We start from the raw sequence: 17,470 nt of genomic DNA, 5'->3' as shown, positions 1-17,470 counted from the left end.
TCACAATGACGCTATTATATTTCTCTCGGCTATAATTGTGATGTAAATATAAAGTACCATGAGTCTCAGCTGCAGAATTGCGGAGAATTTTAAATTTAACAGGAAAACCCATTGTCCACTTCAGGAAAATTGTACTTATAGAGAATTAATATGAAACACAAGATTCTGCCAGAGCTATTGTTACAGGCACAAGAATCTATCTTGTCTGAGGAAGAAGAACCAAGTGTTGACCATGGAGATGTGTTAAACTTCAAAATTCTACCTCGGAGATCTGTAAGACAAGAATTAGCCATGGGAATGTCATAATAAACAATTCCACTACACGGCAAAAGAAATGATCAACAAAATGAAAAGGAAACTTGCAGAATGGGAGAAAATTTTGTAATCCATTTATCAAATAAGGGGTTAATATCCAAAATATATAAATAATTCACACAGCTCACTAACCAAAAAAAAAAAAAAATCTGATTTAAAAATGGGCAGAGGAATTAAGAGATACTTTTCCAGAAGATGCTCAACATTGTTCATTATCAGGGAAATGCAAAGCAAAAGCACAATGAGATATCACCTCACACCTGTTAGAATGTCAAGAAGACAGGAGTTAACACATTTAGCGAGAATGTGGAGAAAAGGAAACTATATACTGTTGGCGAGAATGTAAAATGGTTCAACCACTAGGGAAGACAATGTAGAGCTTCCTCAAAAAATACAAACAGAAATAGCTTATGATGCAGCATTTCCACTTCTGGGTATATACCCAAAGGAAATGAAAATAAGATATTCAAGACATATCATCACTCCCATGTTTATTGTAGCATTGTTCACAATAGCCAAAAATACGGAAACAGCCTAAGAAGAATGGATAAAGATGATGTGATATGTGTGTGTACATACATACATATATACCCACACACACACGATGGAACTATTATTCAGCTTTGAGAAAGAAGAAAATCACTTGAGGACATTACGCTGAGATAAGAAAGACCAAAGAAAGTCAAATACTGTGTGATATCGCTTCTATGCGGAATCTAAAAAAGCCAAACTCATAAAAACAGGAGAACTGTTGTTTGTTGTACAAACTTGCAGCTAGTGTTCATGTGAGTCTTGGAACTCAAGTACATAGCACAGTAGAAACAACAGTATTACAATCATTATCATCATTGTATTATAATCAATATTATTTTACAATCACTAAACTTGTTAAGAGACTAGATATTAATTATTTCCTCTACAAAAAGAGAAATAATTATGTAATGTGATAGGGGCACTATCTCTACAATGGGAATTATATTATAATACATAAATGTATCGAATCAACGTGGCGAACACCTTAAATTTACACAATGTTACATGCTAAATATATAATCAATAAAAACATCTTTAAAAACTATTACATATCTGTTCAAATTATCAACTACATTAGGATCTCTGGGACATTTAGGACAAATGTACTGATCAGTTTCCACACAAATTCTGTCAAAACTGTCATTATTAACATTATCAGTCACCGTGCTTCCTTATTCTAACTTTCTTAGAAATACTGTTCTTAAGTGGAAAGCTTGCAATATGTGTTTTCCTTATCTTCCTGTTAAATTTCCCAACTTCACTTAAAATAATACCACTTTTTTCTCAGATTCCCATTATATTTATGCTAATAAAAACCTCATGTTGATAGCAATAAGTATATTAAAAATGAAAGCTAAAGCTGATTCCTGTATCAGGTAACATTTCAAAATTATCAAGGCCTTTTCCTGTCAACCTTTCTATAGTTCTTGTTTATCCTCTATCTGTTTATTCAGATGCTGGAATAACTTTTTTTATATTTATTATTTGTATTTCACTAATAAGTCTGATTTGGCATGTCCCCCAATTTTAATCCCTACAAGTAATACATTAAGCCTGTCCGGTTGTTACAGTGCTTTAAAAAGTTAAAAATACGACTCATTCAAATATAAAATTAATATATGTCAAAGATTTATAAACTCAAGAATGAGCAAACAAGTGGAATATAAAGTGTTTCTAAAAGCATTTGAAGGATAATGTGTTTACAGACATTTTTTAAAAAGTTTGACATAGGTTGCTAGGTTAGGACAAAACTGGTTACAGGGCAGTGAAACCATAACCTTTGGAGATATATTTTCTAAAAAAAACTATCAAGTTAGTATGTTACTTCACAGAATCTGAGTTCTTAATAAAAATAGTAAAATCAAAATGGGTGCAACCTTCTACAATGTTCCAGTATGACATTGAAAGAACATGTCCATCTTTTTGCCCTTTTTCAAAATAATTTTCCTTAATATGGTTCACATAAGTCCTTATATAATTATTTTTATACTTTTCTCCTATTGTTTATTATTTGTCTATTGATGCCTTATCAAATTTACCACAAACTTAGGGGTTTAAAATAACACAAATTCATTATCTTACACTTCTGTAGGTGAAAAGTCTGGTATGGGCCCTGTCAAATTAAAATTGAAATGTCCCCAAACTCTATTCCTTTCTGGAGGCTTTAGGGGACAGTCTCATTCAGTTTCATGTCAGGACTGAATTCATTATGGTTATAGGAATATAGCCTCCATTTTCTTCCTGTCATCTGAGAAGCATTCCCAGTTTCTAAGGCTGCCACAGTCCTTGGTCTATGGGTCCCTTTCTTCATCTTAATGTATTCTTTTTAAGGTTTTATTGATTTATTTATTTGAGAGAGAGAGCATGTGAGTGCCAGCAGGGAGGGGCAAAGAGGGAGGGAGAAGGAATCTGAAGCAGACTCCACACTGAACGTGGAGCCCAATGTGGGGTCGATCTCATGACCCTGAGATCATGACCTGAGCTGACCTAACTGACTGAGCCACCCAGGTCCCCCACTCTCTTTATCTTTAAATGATCCTCCAGAAATGGGGCATCAAACATGTTGCATCTCTGACCCACTGTACTGCTTTCCTTTTCAACTTTTGAGGACTCAAGCAATTAGATGAACCAATCCAGATAATCTAGGATAATCTCTTCCTCTCAAGGTCTGTGCCCCTAACCATATCTACAAAATTCTTTTTGCCAGGTAAGGTTACATATTCACAGGTTTAGGGGATTGGGAAGTAGAACATTTTTGAGGGGTCTTTACGCTGCCTATCACACACCAAGTGCACAATTCAGTGATGACTAGTAAATTTATAAAGTTGTGCAACCATCACCCAAACCAACTATAGAATATATTTCATCACTCCCGCAAATTTTCCTTGGGCTGGTTTGTAGATATGCTCCTGATCCCAGCTCTAGGCAGCCACTGATTTGCTTTCTGTCTTTATAAATTTGCCTTTACAGGACATTTCTTATAAATAAAAACAAAAAATATTTAGTCTTTTGCATCTGGCTGTTTTCCTCTAGCATAATGTTTTTGAGGTTCATCCATGTTTATCATGTATCTGTAGTTTATTTTCTTTATTATTGGCTATTTTCCATTGGTTGTACATACTGTGTTTTGTTCATCCATTTACTAGTTAATAGACATTTGGATTGTATCCAGTTGTGGACTATTCTAAATAAGCCTGCAATAAATATTTCCACACGTCATTGTATGAAAATATATTTTCATTTCTCTTACATAAATTCCTAGGAATGGGTCATAAGGTAATTTTATATTTAATTTGCAAGAAATGGCCAATTTTTTCCAAAATGTTTATATTATTTTAAATTCCCTTTAGCAGTGTATAAAGGATATAGTTTTTCTACTTGTTATTGTCTGCCTTTTGATTATTGCCCATCTAGTAGGTATAAGGTAGTGTAGTGTTAGTTTATATTCCCTAATGACTTAGAGTGTTAAGCATGTTTTCATCTGCTTATCAGATATATGTATATATTCCTTTCTTTTTCTTTTGTGTATTTTAAAGTACAAAACTTTTAATTTCGATGAAGTACAATGTATCAATGTTTTCCTGTTATGGACTGTGCTTTTTTGGTCAAATCTAAGAATTCTTTGCTCTGCCCGAAGTCACAGGGTTTTTCTCTTATGTTTTCCACTAGAGGATTTATAGTTTTAGGTCTGACGTTTAGTTAAGATCCTTTTGGAGTTAATTTTTGTGCATAGTGTAAGGTATGGAAATACTTTTTTTTTTTTTTTTTTTTTTGGTAGGTAGACAATCAATTGTTCCAGGATATTTGTTGAAAAGACTATACTTTCCCCATTGAATTGTTTTGTAACTTTTGTAGGAAGTCCGCCTTCCATAAATACATGAATTTATTTCTGGACTCTATTTTTTTCCATTGATCTATATGACTATGCCTGTGCCAATATCACACCGGCTTGATTACCGCAGTTTTATTTGTTTGTTTTGTTTGTTTGTTTATTTATTTATTTTGTGTGGTTTTAAGGTAAATTTTCAAAATCAGGTAGTTTTGTGTTTTCGAAATTATTTTGGATAACCTGGAATCTGGAAATATCCCAATAAATTTTAGGATCAGCTTGTCAGTTACTGCCAAAACCCCCCAAAATGAAAAAAAGGCCTGATGGATTTTGATAGAAATCGTGTTGAATTTCTAGGGACCACTGGGTGGCTCAGTTGGTTAAGCGTCTGACTCTTGATTTTGGCTCAGGTCATGATCTCAGGGTCATGAGGGTGAACCCCATGTCAGACTCCCTGCTCAGTGGGGAGTCAGCTTGACTCTCTCCCCCTCTCCCTCTGCTCTTACCTCACTCATGCTGTGTGTCTCTCTCTCAAATAAATAAATCTTTAAAAATAAAAGAAATCGTGTTGAATTTCTAAATTAATTTGGAGAATATTGCCATTTTGACAATATTAGTCTTCCATTTAACTAATATGGAATGTCTCTTTACTTAGATCTTCTTTAATTTCTTTCAGCTATGTGTTACATAGCTTTCAGTATATAAATCTTAAGCTTCTATTGTTAAGGGTTTTTTTTAAACATTTAATATTTTTATACAAGTATGAATGGAATTGTGCTCTTAATTTCATTTTTGTACTTTTCATTGCTAGTATACAGAAATACCGTTGACTTTTGTGCATTGATCGTGTATCTCAAGACCTTTCTAAACTCACTGATTACTTCTTAGTAGATTTTTTTATGCATTTCTTGAGATTTTCCACATTTAGAATCATTTATTCTTTTAAGGACAGTTTCTTTTTTTCCAGTATAGATGCATTTAATTAACTAATTAATTAGTTGGTTGGTTGATATTTTCTTTCTTTTTTTTTTCCCTCTTGAACTTGCTAGAAAACCCAATATAACTGTGAATAGAAATAGTGAACTTGACATCCTTGCCTTGATACTGATTCTAGGGGACAACTTTCAGTCCTACACCATTAAGTATGGTGTCTGTAGTGTTTTCATAAACTCCTCTTGTCAGTTTGATGAAGTTGCCTTTTATTTCTAGATTTTTAAGAGTTTTTTTTTTTTTAAATCATGACTAAGTCTTAAATTGAGTCAAATTCTTTTCCTGTATCTATCGAAGTGATCATGTGGCTTTTGTTTTTTATGATTTCAATACGATTGATATATTACATTAAATTAGTTTTGGGATGTCAGACTAACCTTGGATTTCTGGGAAAAACCTCATTCGGCCATGGTATATAACCCTTTTTATATTTTGCTGGGTTTACTTTATAAACATTTTGGTAGGGATTTTTATATCCATGTTAATAAAGGATATTTGCATTTTCTTTTCTTTTCTTGTGATGTCTTTGCCTTTGCTACGTTAATACTAGCCTCATAAAATGATTTGAGAATTGTTCCTCCCTCCACTACATTCTGAAACATCACACTAAGTGATGGATTGGTGTTATTTCTTCTGTAAATATTTGACAGAATTATCATTGAGGCTGTTGGGCATAGGCTTTTGTTGGTGGAAAGATTTTTAATTCCTCATTCAATTTCTGTATTTCCCACACTTGTATTCAGATTTTCTATTTCTTCTTGACTCAGTTTTGGTAATTTGTATCTTCTCAGAAATTTGTACATTTTATCTTAGTAGTTTAATTTGTTACCATAAGGTTGTTCACAATATTTCATTGTATTTCTGTTAGTTTTAGGAAGGCTTTCTGCCCTGCCATTGTATCTGTGAATTGGTAAAAAAACACATTCAGAGTTCAAATAATTTTTTTTAAAGATTTTATTTTTATTTATTTGACAGAGATAGAGACAGCCAGCGAGAGAGAGAACACAAGCAGGGGGAGTGGGAGAGGAAGAAGCAGCTCATAGCGGAGGAGCCTGATGTGGGGCTCGATCCCAGAACGCCAGGATCACGCCCTGAGCCGAAGGCAGACACTTAACCGCCGTGCCACCCAGGCGCCCCAGAGTTCAAATAATTTTTAGGTCTGCTTTGGCTTTCCCTGTTTTTAATACCCTTTCTCATCGCTTACGTCGTGCTTGTTCAGCCTGGGGATCAGCAGGGAGCGTTTGGCTAGTTGGAATCCTCTTTAGCGCCCAGTGTGCCTGCAGGCAGCTGTGTGCGTTGATTGTGCCAACCTCAGGCCAAAAGAGTAGCAGCAGGTAAATTATGGCCCATGGGCCAAATCCAGCCCTTGGCTTGTTTTTGTATGACCTGTGCCCTAAAAACAGTTTTACGTTTTTAAATTGATGAGGAGTAAAAGAAATAGGAAGAAGGAAAAGGGGGGGAATAGCAAGAGAGGAGGGGAAGGGGTGCCTGGGTGGCTCAGTCGGTTAAGCATCTGACTCTTGATTTCAGCTCAGGTCATCATCTCAGGGTCGTAGGATTGAGTCTGTCTCGGGCTCTGTGCTCAGCAGGAAGTCTGCTCGAGATTCTCTCTCCTTCCCCCTCTGTCCCTCCATCTGCTCTCTCTCTCTCTCTCTCTCTCTCTGAAATAAGTAAATAAATCTTTTTTAAAAAGGGGGGGAGGAAAAAGGAGAAGGGAAAAAAGATACTATATGTGGCCCACAAAACACAAAATATCTACTATCTGATTCTTTCAGAAAAAAATTGCCTATCCCCAAGGTAGAGCTGTTGACCCTCCCATATCTGTCAACAACACTGTTGGATGTGGGTGTCACCCAGTGGTCCAAATGTAGGGAACCCCCATCACCCCTAGCAGAAAATCTGCCAGCCTTTATAGTATGTCCCACCCTGGGGGAAATGGGAGCGGTCCAAGGCCAAAATGACATAGGTTCCCACTGCTCTTACTAGTTCAGCAGTTTTTAAAGCATTGATGCCTCTTAAAATTTGCAAGCCTTTAATCAGTTTCTAGAAGACAGAAATGGATGTTTTTGTCAATTTTGTTCAGCTTTCAAGTTGCTTTTTTTGGAGAAGATTTCCTGATCTCACTTAGCTGTGGTCAAAAGTCCCACCTTTCTTGTAATTCTTTTTAGGGAAAACTAAATTCAATACTTAAAAAAAAATCAAATACTAATTTATCACTATACTATAATTTTTGCTAAATATTTGTCAGCCAGAACAATTTGGTATGTAGAAATTTGAGGATTTAAGAGCTAACAAAGCAAGAATGTTGCAACTTTATTTATTTTCAGGATTTAAAAAGGTGGTAAGATAGCAAAACTGCCAAGTGGCTGACCGGAGCAGCAGGACGTTATTACAAGGCTGACAGATCATTCAATTGATAGATTGAAACTGTAGACTAAGTAATTGGTGGCAAATTTTCCAAAAGATCATGTTTCTTCTAAATGTGAAGTCTGCAGCCAAAGCACCTTGTCTGGTAGGGAATAAATAAGTCAGCCACTGGTACTGAATCCTTCTCTAGCACCATGGTTACAAAGATGAATAAACCCCTGATATGGTACGTTTATCTGTCCCGTCGCCATAACTAAATTTGCTCAAAGATAATATTGCTGCCATTCTCCTCTGGCACCTCAGACGGGAGCCAGGAGGCCACAAAGAGAAGGCCGGTGAGTTTTGAAAGATGCACAGTGTGGGCCTGATCCCTACAGTTTATCATTCTGGGGTTTTTCCAGGACACGTTGTGTAAATTAGTTTTAAATCACATCACTTTGTTTGTGAGTCTGCTACAGTTACCTGCTCAGAATTTCTTTTGGAAAAAAAACAAAGAAGAAGAAATTATATGCTTAAAATGGCCTCTTCTATTGTCACAAAATAATCCTTTTCCTTGCCTCTCCCCATCCCCTATTCCTTAATATACCCCTGTGGGATCCATCCCCTTAGAATCTCTCTCTAGATTCCCTATTCCAGCCTGTAGGGTTGAGGTGCATTGTGAAATTATCATCATTATATCTTAGTTCATTGGTTCAGCCTTTGGTTGAGCGAATGTGAGTAGAGAGAGTCCGGACACCGTGCCTGAGGCAGATCAGGGCTCTGGAGAATGAACACCCAAATGAATGACCAAGAAATGAAGACAGCAATTTTCTGGCGGAGAATTGCCCACAGTCATTTAAACTCATGTTTGCACAGCAAAGTAGTGAAGAAATTTGGAAGACAAGATCACCTCGGCTACAATGTTGCTTCATTATTTTCTCCTACCAATTTATGCTCAGCTGCGTGTACTTGTTTAAGTCAAATACTTTAAAAAGCAGGATTTACCTTTAGTAGATTTTTTTTCTTTCAATCCACCTGTGCTGATTCTCTTTTATCAATAAAAGTCTTAGCTATTTTATCTGCTCCGCATCAAAGGCACAACCTGATTACTTCTACATGCTTCTCTTCAACTTCCGATTTTGTACTATTCTTTACTTAAGAATTTCTTTAAGAAATCCTGCAGGGAAAATGACTCCCCCGAGGACCCAATCAAATTTTCATATCAATTAAGTCATTTGACAAGCAGTTTTAACAGATTTCCCAATTAGGAATACAAGTACTTTGTTAGAACAACTTCTTTCTGCTTTCTCCAGCCCTTTAGAAATTCTTCCCTAGGGTTATTTTCAATAGAAAAATGAGCAAACAATTCAACCATTGTCTAACCATCAATCTTTTTTTTTTTTAACAAGCAAACCTAGAAATTTTAAGATAAATAACTGATCATCCCACCTAAAACATAAATAAAAGAAAGCAATAATATTTTTTATGGTGTGAAAGAAGTGATTTATTTGCAAAAGTGACTTTTTAATACAGCTATCAGTAAGTTTCCATTTGTTCCAGTGCACAAAAAATAATCACTGTTTCCTGCTGGAATATCACATTATTTTTGCTGATCTGCTAATATAAAATCAGTAAAAAAGCAGTTATGAAGTAAAACTTGAAATAAAATTGTGGGATAAAATTGTGGGATGCATTTTTATGGGATTTTGCAAATTAAAGAGCAAAGGAATTACAAATCTAAATTTTGTAGAGTTTTGATCTATTATGAGTTTGCCACAAAAATAACGTGTGTGTGTGTGTATATATATATGTATATATATAGTGTTCAGTTTTTTATATCTTACCAGTCTTAAAATTCAATATGATCATCACTGTATACATGATTCAGTAACTTTGAATGACTTGTTGAAAACAATTTTATAATTGAGGAAGACTAATATTTGATGATCAAATGTTTAAGTAAAATATGAAATCTCAGAGAAGTAAAATTTTCAGACAAGATGTTCTCTTTTAAGGAAGACTAATATTTGATGATCAAATGTTTAAGTAAAATATGAAATCTCAGAAAAGTAAAATTTTCAGACAAGATGTTCTCTTTTAAGGACAGGTAAGAATTAAATGTGGAAGATACAGTATTTATTGAATAGCTTTGTAAAGAAAGAAAATTATTTAAGACAAAATACAAATATACATACACTTAAAAGCATACTTATATTCGTGTCCTTATTTTCAAGAGGAACTTTTCTTCCCTTCTTGTTTTCCAGATGAAATCTATTGTCTAGTCTCTGACTCTTGGCATTTCCCCCTGCAGTTGTTTGCTATAGGCTTCTTTCCAGTCAAGAGGGGAGGCCAGCTGCCGCCTCCACAGCAGAACCCAGTGCTGTAGCCAATGAGAGTGTTAAAACCGAAAGCAAGAGTCACTCCACCACTCTCCCAGCACTCATGCCTCCCCTCTTCAGCACCAGGCGCTTCTTTCTGCCAGCCCCCGTGAGAATCCTTCCCACTCTAACTTAGCTTTCATCATCTTGTGTGGTCATTGGCTGTCTTGGTCATCACTCATTTCCTGCAACTAATATGCCAACTGCTAACAGAACAGTTTTCTTCATTTGGACTCAGTCTGAATTACTATAAATATTGCATTTACTTTAAAGAATTCCAAGATGTGTGTCTAACATCAGATTTTTCACTTTTTTTTTCTGCTATGAGAAATTAGAGTAGAAATATGATATTGAGTTAGTCTTCCAAGAAAGTGTGATTCAGGTTAATTAATACAGTGCAGAAGTATAGCTTTGTTGCAATTTTTCTGCCTTTGCCAAAGAACTAACTCTGTGTCCTTGGGTGAGATATTTAAACATTCTCCCCAAGATTCCTCAACTGAAAAATGGGGATACTATAAAATATAAATTTAAATCATAAGACCATTGGAGGCCCCACCAAAAATATAAAATAAAACGAGAGTTGAGTAGTGGTCATTATAACAGAAACTTCCCTTTAAGATCTAACTTAATTCATCATTCTTGGAACATAACCTAAGCTAGTGATTTCTACCTTTTAATTTTAGAACTTCTATCCATTTTATGAAATTTCCATAGACTTCCTAACTTGAATAAATTTCCTCCCACTCCATGGAGCAGCCACTATTTAATCATTTAAAATATTCTCTGTTCATTTTATGTTCACTTAAAATGTTAACAGTTGTTCAAATGGGGAAGAAAGGGGGTGAGCTCCATTATGAAGACAAGCTGGTTTAGAGCAGAAATAGCATCTGATGTAACGCCAAACCTCCGTGAACAGGGATCCGGATGTCCTCTTTGTCAAGTAACCCTTGATTAAGCATATGCAACCACGGGCTCACAATAGAAACAGAAGTTACAGATAGACAAATATCCTGGGGCTGTATTTGTAAAAAAAGAACCTTAAAACTGTATAATCAACCACCATTGTTTCAGAATGTTGGATTAAGTTGATAAAGCCGTTAATGGAAGAGCAAATATTCCTGAACCATTGCTTATCTTTTATCAGTTTGACTGTATCGGAGAGAGAGAATGTCACCACACTAGAGCGGTGGCATGCCTGCTCGAAGGGTAAGGAACTCCTGGGGCCATCTGAAGATCCCGAGAACCTGCTGCTTTTCTCTTCACTACGCAGATTCTGGGTTGGGGGGGGACTGTTAACTGCAGAGCTTGTGAGGTAGGAGGGGGCCTACTGAGGAGGAGGATAGTGATCCTTGAGCCTCTCAGATTAAGTTGATCTGAATCTATTTTGCCCTTAGTGAAACTGTCTTTGATGAGATCCATACATTCAGTGGTTTTATGACACAATTTAAGAGATTATTCCCAAGTGTTGAACACCAGTGGGATGCTGCCCAGCTTAACCGGGGGGCTGCAAGGCAAATGCAGAGTCCATAAAATGAAGTAGCCAATTAAACGCGTTGTGAGGAGAAGAGAAGGCAGGACTTAACGGTTTTTCTCCTTTAATGCTGTCTTTCGGTTTCCAAGTATTGTTTTCTTTACCTGTTTATTTTATTAATGTATTTCCTTTGTGTTGACAAAGAGGATATTCGTATAGACGTGTTCCTGAGTTTCCTATGATCAATAGCACACCTCCATGGGAAAAAGTGTGCAGAAATGCGCCGCCGCCCTGTGAAAAGCACTGCCGCCTACTGGTAGTTATCCCAAACTGCAACTCAGTTTAGCATCAATCCCAGTATTCTTCGAAGATTGCTCTGAGAATTATAAAACCAGACCATGCCAGTGAACAAGAACTTTGGAGAGTCGTCAGGCATTGATTCAGTACTCCACCGCTGGTACGCAGAGTGAAGAGAGGGCTTTTCATTGGTAAGAATCACATCATTTATAAAGTAAATGTGCTCCTCTTGCCCAGAATCAGGATGTTTGTCTATTCACTCAAAAAAAAAAAAAAAAAAAAAAAAAAAAAAAAAAAGAAGAAGAAGAAAAGAAAAAGAAAAAAGAAAAAGTTTTGTGCTTGGGGCATAGAACTGTATGATGTAAAAGGATTATAAAAATATTTTGATCCTATCTTTAGTAATCTATAATTTTAGAAAACAAACCTTATTTAGGCAGATATATTGGATAAACTCACCTCTAGAGTAACCCTAAAAAAGAAATAGTATTTCATTTGAAAGGTTCAGTTATATATTTGAATTCTAGCCTCAAAGAATTCAAACTGTTTTTCTCCACATGATTTTACTTTTTTAAGAAACTCTTGTCCAAAAATTAAACATTATAAATACCTATATGGTTTACTTGAGGAATTTCCGCAAAATCTAAGAACATTAGACTTCTCAATCTTTAGTACACAGCCCCATAAGAGTGTTCATTTTCCAAGACTGGTGAAACCCCACGCCAGCCATCATCTCACCGTGTCCACTATTCTAAATTATTAGATCTTGAACTCTGCTCACCTCTAATAAAGCCTGTGCGTTGAAAGTCCCACCTTAAACTAATTATTTCAGAATCTTTATAAATAACCGTATCCTTGCTATCCCCCTTCCAAGAAATTACCAAGATTCTGTCAAGTTAGTGATATACTTGAGGTGCCTGGGTGGCTCAGTCGGTTGAACTTCTGGCTCTTGATTTCAGCTCAGGTCATGATCTTGGCGTCCTGGGATCAAGCCCAGCCTCCACCAGCTCTGCCCTCAGCAGGGAGCCTGCCTGAGGATTCCTCTCCCTCTCCCTCTGCCCCTCCCCTCCCTCGCACACGTGTTCTCTCTCTTTGTCCTTCTCCCTCTCTCTCAAATAGATAAATAAATCTCAAAACCAAAAAAAAAAGTTCGTGATATTCGTTATCACCACAAGCAGTAAACTCAGCTTTGCCAGAGCAACGGGTTATTACGGTCGTATGAAACGCAGCATGTTCAATGAGAAGTAGAGATAGATGGATGGATAGATAGATAGATAGATGTTTGGAGAAATGTTTTTGAAGCAAAGAGTTGTATTTTTGAAAAATGACCTTGAATTAGTTATAGTGCCCTAAGTCACTGTTATGTACCTTACAGTAAATTATAATGACAGCGCATACTATGAAATTGAAACATAATGGAAAGGAAATTACTCGGGTCAGCTGACAAAGTGGTATTAAAATATGCCGCAAATAACATAAAAGCAAATGAAGGGTAGCTTAATTGTCGTCTAGAATACCTAAGTTAATTTATAATTATCAAAATGAAAGTTGAATAGACATTAGGACTAAGAATACTGAAAATATTTATGGGTGGTGTCCATTAATAAGATGAAGTAACAGGTCAAATTCAGAAACTTCTCCAATTTTGAGAAAAAAATAAGATTCCGAAATAGCTGAAGTTTTTGTTATTGTTGCTATATAATAAATGGCCAGAACATAAGAAAAAATTTTAAAATCATGAAAAACTGTATTTATTTCTTTATACGAATTAAAATCCAGCAAACTGTTCTTTCAAAAACGCAGACTGGTTGATTTGAATATCAGATGGCAGCATTTATTTAAATACATAGAACAGACAGCTGGGACCAGCAGTCATCTGCCAGGAGGGCCAAGGTTGGGGTGAGTGTTACTGTGTAAAATGCAAACAAACAAACAAAACAGCACAGACATTCAAGGCACTTTGCCCGCCATTGCTATTTAAAGACTTGAAACATGATTTCCAAAATAGCAAGTAAAAATTTGAGAGTAAAGGAATAATACAGTGACCAAAACTATGATAATTTCAGAAAAGTGGAATTTATTTTTTTAAAGGAAAAGGAGTCATTATGTCTTTTATAATGATTATTCCTTCTTTGAAAAAAAAAAGAAGAAAAATAAAACATTTTTTGGTGGTTGTGCTGCTTTTTTCTCTTGAAGGCAACATACCAGCCATACTAATGTCTTTAACCGAAAACCTTAAATTGTGTATTATATGATTCTACAAGAAGGAAGGTCATGCATCATATATACTGAAAATTAATCCTGTGGGGAAGTTTTCAAATGTCATACTATGAGAAATAGCTTAAAAATAACAGGCTCTGGGATTCCAAACCAGAGAAAACTTATAATATAGAATGAGCAGTTCTTGCTATGGACTCTTTCATACTTTGTGAATCACATGTGCAATGTCATTACTAATGGCTATTGAAAACATTTCCTGGGGGAGCGCTCTTACCCTGTGGCCTGTGGACACACTTTGATCCTTCAGTCAAAACCTTTTCTCTGTAGCCCAAATAAGAGCCTGCAAAACTCTGAATACGATGTGATTTATTTCAGATCTCTAAGCTGAAATTTGTGTTACTAGAAACTGGCATTATCTGGCTATATGAAATAATGCATTCGCTTTTAAAATTTGTTTTCTGCCCAAACAAGAGAGCTCCTTGATATATTCAGTGTCATATATGCAAGGTACTCATTTTCAAGCTAGCAACTTACTATTAAGTATATATTTATATTTCTGACTGTACCAGCACTTTATGTAGAAAGTTACCACAAATATAGATCACATCAGGGCATTTTAAGAAAGCATTTGGGGCCATTTAAAGTCAGTGGTAAACCACAGAATTATGTAAATTCCTGTGGGAGCCCACCTTTCAGCAGCACTGTTTGTGGCTTTTGCAAATTCTGGAAAGAAACAGATGACTCTGTTAGCATTTTTAGACATTCACAGCACATGAAGCAGGAACAATTCAAATATGGCTTAATTGGCAGGAAGAATCAAGAAACAGCTAATGCTCCTTTTCACTGGAATTGTCTGGGAAAAACAAGTTCTTTTCTACCTTTGAACTTACAACTCATTAAAATAATACAGCCTCATAGTTGCTCTGAAACTGAAGAGTTAGCAAATTTCAAATCACTGTTTTGCCAAAATTGTTCAATGCTGAGTGTAGTGTCAAGAGCTTCAAAGTCTCCATTTCATCCTCACATATTTTACAGAGTTTTGCTGCAGGCACGACAGAAGCTTTAGGCATGGTTAGCTGGCAACACCGATGACAACAGGATGGTAATTTTGTGGAAAGAACTTCTGACATCAGAGCAGAGAGGTTGTTATTCAGCCCAAAGGGTAGCAGGTAGGAGCAGAACACCGCAGGAATGCAGCTTCAGAATTGACCGGCAGTCAAGTTCTCCACAAGTTAGGGACCAGGCAAAGGAGTGAGGTGGGAGAGGCACGGGCACTGGCTCGACTGTGTTCATCATGGCTGCATAGCATTTGCCGGAAAAGAGAAACTATGTCCTGCATCACTTTTCCTCTTTTGTCAGAAATCCCTCTTCCTGGAGAAGCGAACAGTGGTGTGTTCACACTGGAAAACAGGGTGACATTTACAAGGAGCAAATTTTTATCACTTCCTTTGGTGCTCATTTGGCTCTCATTAATCATTATAAATTCTTTTGGTGTGGCAGTATTTCTTCTTTGATCTCACAAGCAAACCTCAAGCAGTGGGTCATTTGCCAAACAAACCAGTGAAGGGGGTTGACTTATTTATTTATTTTTTTGGCTCTCATTCTGGTCATGAGTGATTTTAAATGAAAACTTGTCAAGTCTAAGAAAAAAGTAGGCATGATGACAGCTTAACCGAACTATGTTAAACCTTAATTCCTGCCCTAGTATTAGCCAGATCGAACCATCAACTGACATTCATATTCAAGGTCTGCCAAATGACAGTGGTGCAGACACAGCTAATTTAGAATTTCTTTCACTAGGTGGTATGTAAAAATCTTTCTGGTGTTTAATAATGTTTACAACCTTGTTTAGATGATCATAACATTATTTTCCATATTACATTTTCTATTAAGTTCAACAGCTTTCTCCTCCTTCCACTCCATATCTTATTTTCACAATAATAGGACACAGTTCAAGGCATTAAAACTAGTTCATGGTGTTAGACAGTTTTAAGGAATCGTGGTTTGAGAGCTTAAGAAATAACTCTAGAGTACCTAAAATGATAGTTTTATATCATGGTCCATTTATTTAAATTAGCTCAATTTTAAACAAAGAAATGTTGGAAGTTTAAACTGTCTTCTTCTTTCAAAAGAGGATACATCTATTTTTTCTTTACACAGACATTAGGAATTTCCTGATATTTTCATAGTAGAAGAAGCTGCATTTAGACGGTTTTACTTATTATTGTCACCTGCGTTTAAGAACTGCCTGCTGCCAACCACTACAAATGCACAATAAAGTTTTCTTGTTAATATGTAGCTATAATGTTGATTAAGGAGCTACCCAACTGTATTCATGCACATGTCATTGTCAACGAAGGAGTAAATATTATCCACTTTGATTTGGATGTTTTGTTGTTCATTTTTCATACTAACCAGTATGCTGCTTGGGTAGTCCATTATTTTTTATTTGTTTTTTAGTTTCAAAGCTTTTGGCAGATTTTTTAAAAATTGAGAGATTTTACATGGCTTCAATAAAGTACTGACACAATGACAATACAAATTAAGGACCAAAATATGCATTCATGGGGGTTGAACAACCAGACATTTATGCCTATATATCCCAGATATGAGTCATACATGATTAGTTAAAATGTCTCTTATAGCACCACATTGGTTATGTAGAAGTCACTACCAATAAGTTAGACTATAAATAACCCTGTATACTGCCAAAAGGGAAGCAAAAGTAAGTAAATAACCTTTGAGAGGTCAAGAGTCATTTACTCTTTCATTTTTTCATTAAAACTGTTGAATACTAAATATTATTCTCAGGGTAGTTACTGGGAACAAATATGGCGCTTGCTTTCACAGAGCTCATAGTCTATGAAAGTGATATAGTTTAACCAACTGATAACATATAGATCATACAAAATACATAATTTAAGGTGGCATCCAAAAAGTGATCAGGGTTAAGTCAGACAAATAGCAAGGGAAAAGTGTTCCAGGCAGAGGAGTCATTACTCAGAGTCTTCAGAGAAAGAAGGACAAAGATGAGGGTGCAGAGTAGGCAGGACTGAGATAAAGGTACTCTGTGTGTGTGTGTACTTTAAACAGTTACAGGTTTATTAAAACTTGAGAAACATTGCAGATCATTTCCATATACTCCAAACCAGTCCCACTATTATTAAAATCCTACATTAGTATGGTACATTTGATGAACTAACATTAATTTTATTATTTTTTTTAAGTAAGCTTCATGCCCAGCGTGGAGCCCAATGCAGGGCTTGTACTCACCACCCTGAGATCAAGATCTGAGCTGAGATCAAGGGTTGGATACTTAACCAACTGAGTCACCCAGGCGCCCCGTTAAATTCTTACTAAATTTCATAGTTTATTAAGACTTCCTTAGTTTTTACCTAATGTCCATTTTGTGTTCCAGAATCCTGTCCAAGATCCCATATTACATTTCTTGGTCTTATTGCCTTAGGCACCCCTCAGCTGCCACAGTTTCTCAGACTTGCCTTGTTTTTGATGACCTTAACAGTCTTAAGGTGTGCTACTCAGATATTTCATGGGATGCCTTCTGCTGGAATGTTTCTGATGTTTTTTTCATGA

The sequence above is a fragment of the Ursus maritimus genome, unplaced genomic scaffold (assembly GCF_017311325.1).
Source record: "Ursus maritimus isolate PB19 unplaced genomic scaffold, ASM1731132v1 scaffold_28, whole genome shotgun sequence".
NCBI classification, from domain to species: domain Eukaryota; kingdom Metazoa; phylum Chordata; class Mammalia; order Carnivora; family Ursidae; genus Ursus; species Ursus maritimus.
The sequence above is the reverse complement of the archived record's forward strand: the minus strand, read 5'-3'. Positions refer to the sequence as shown.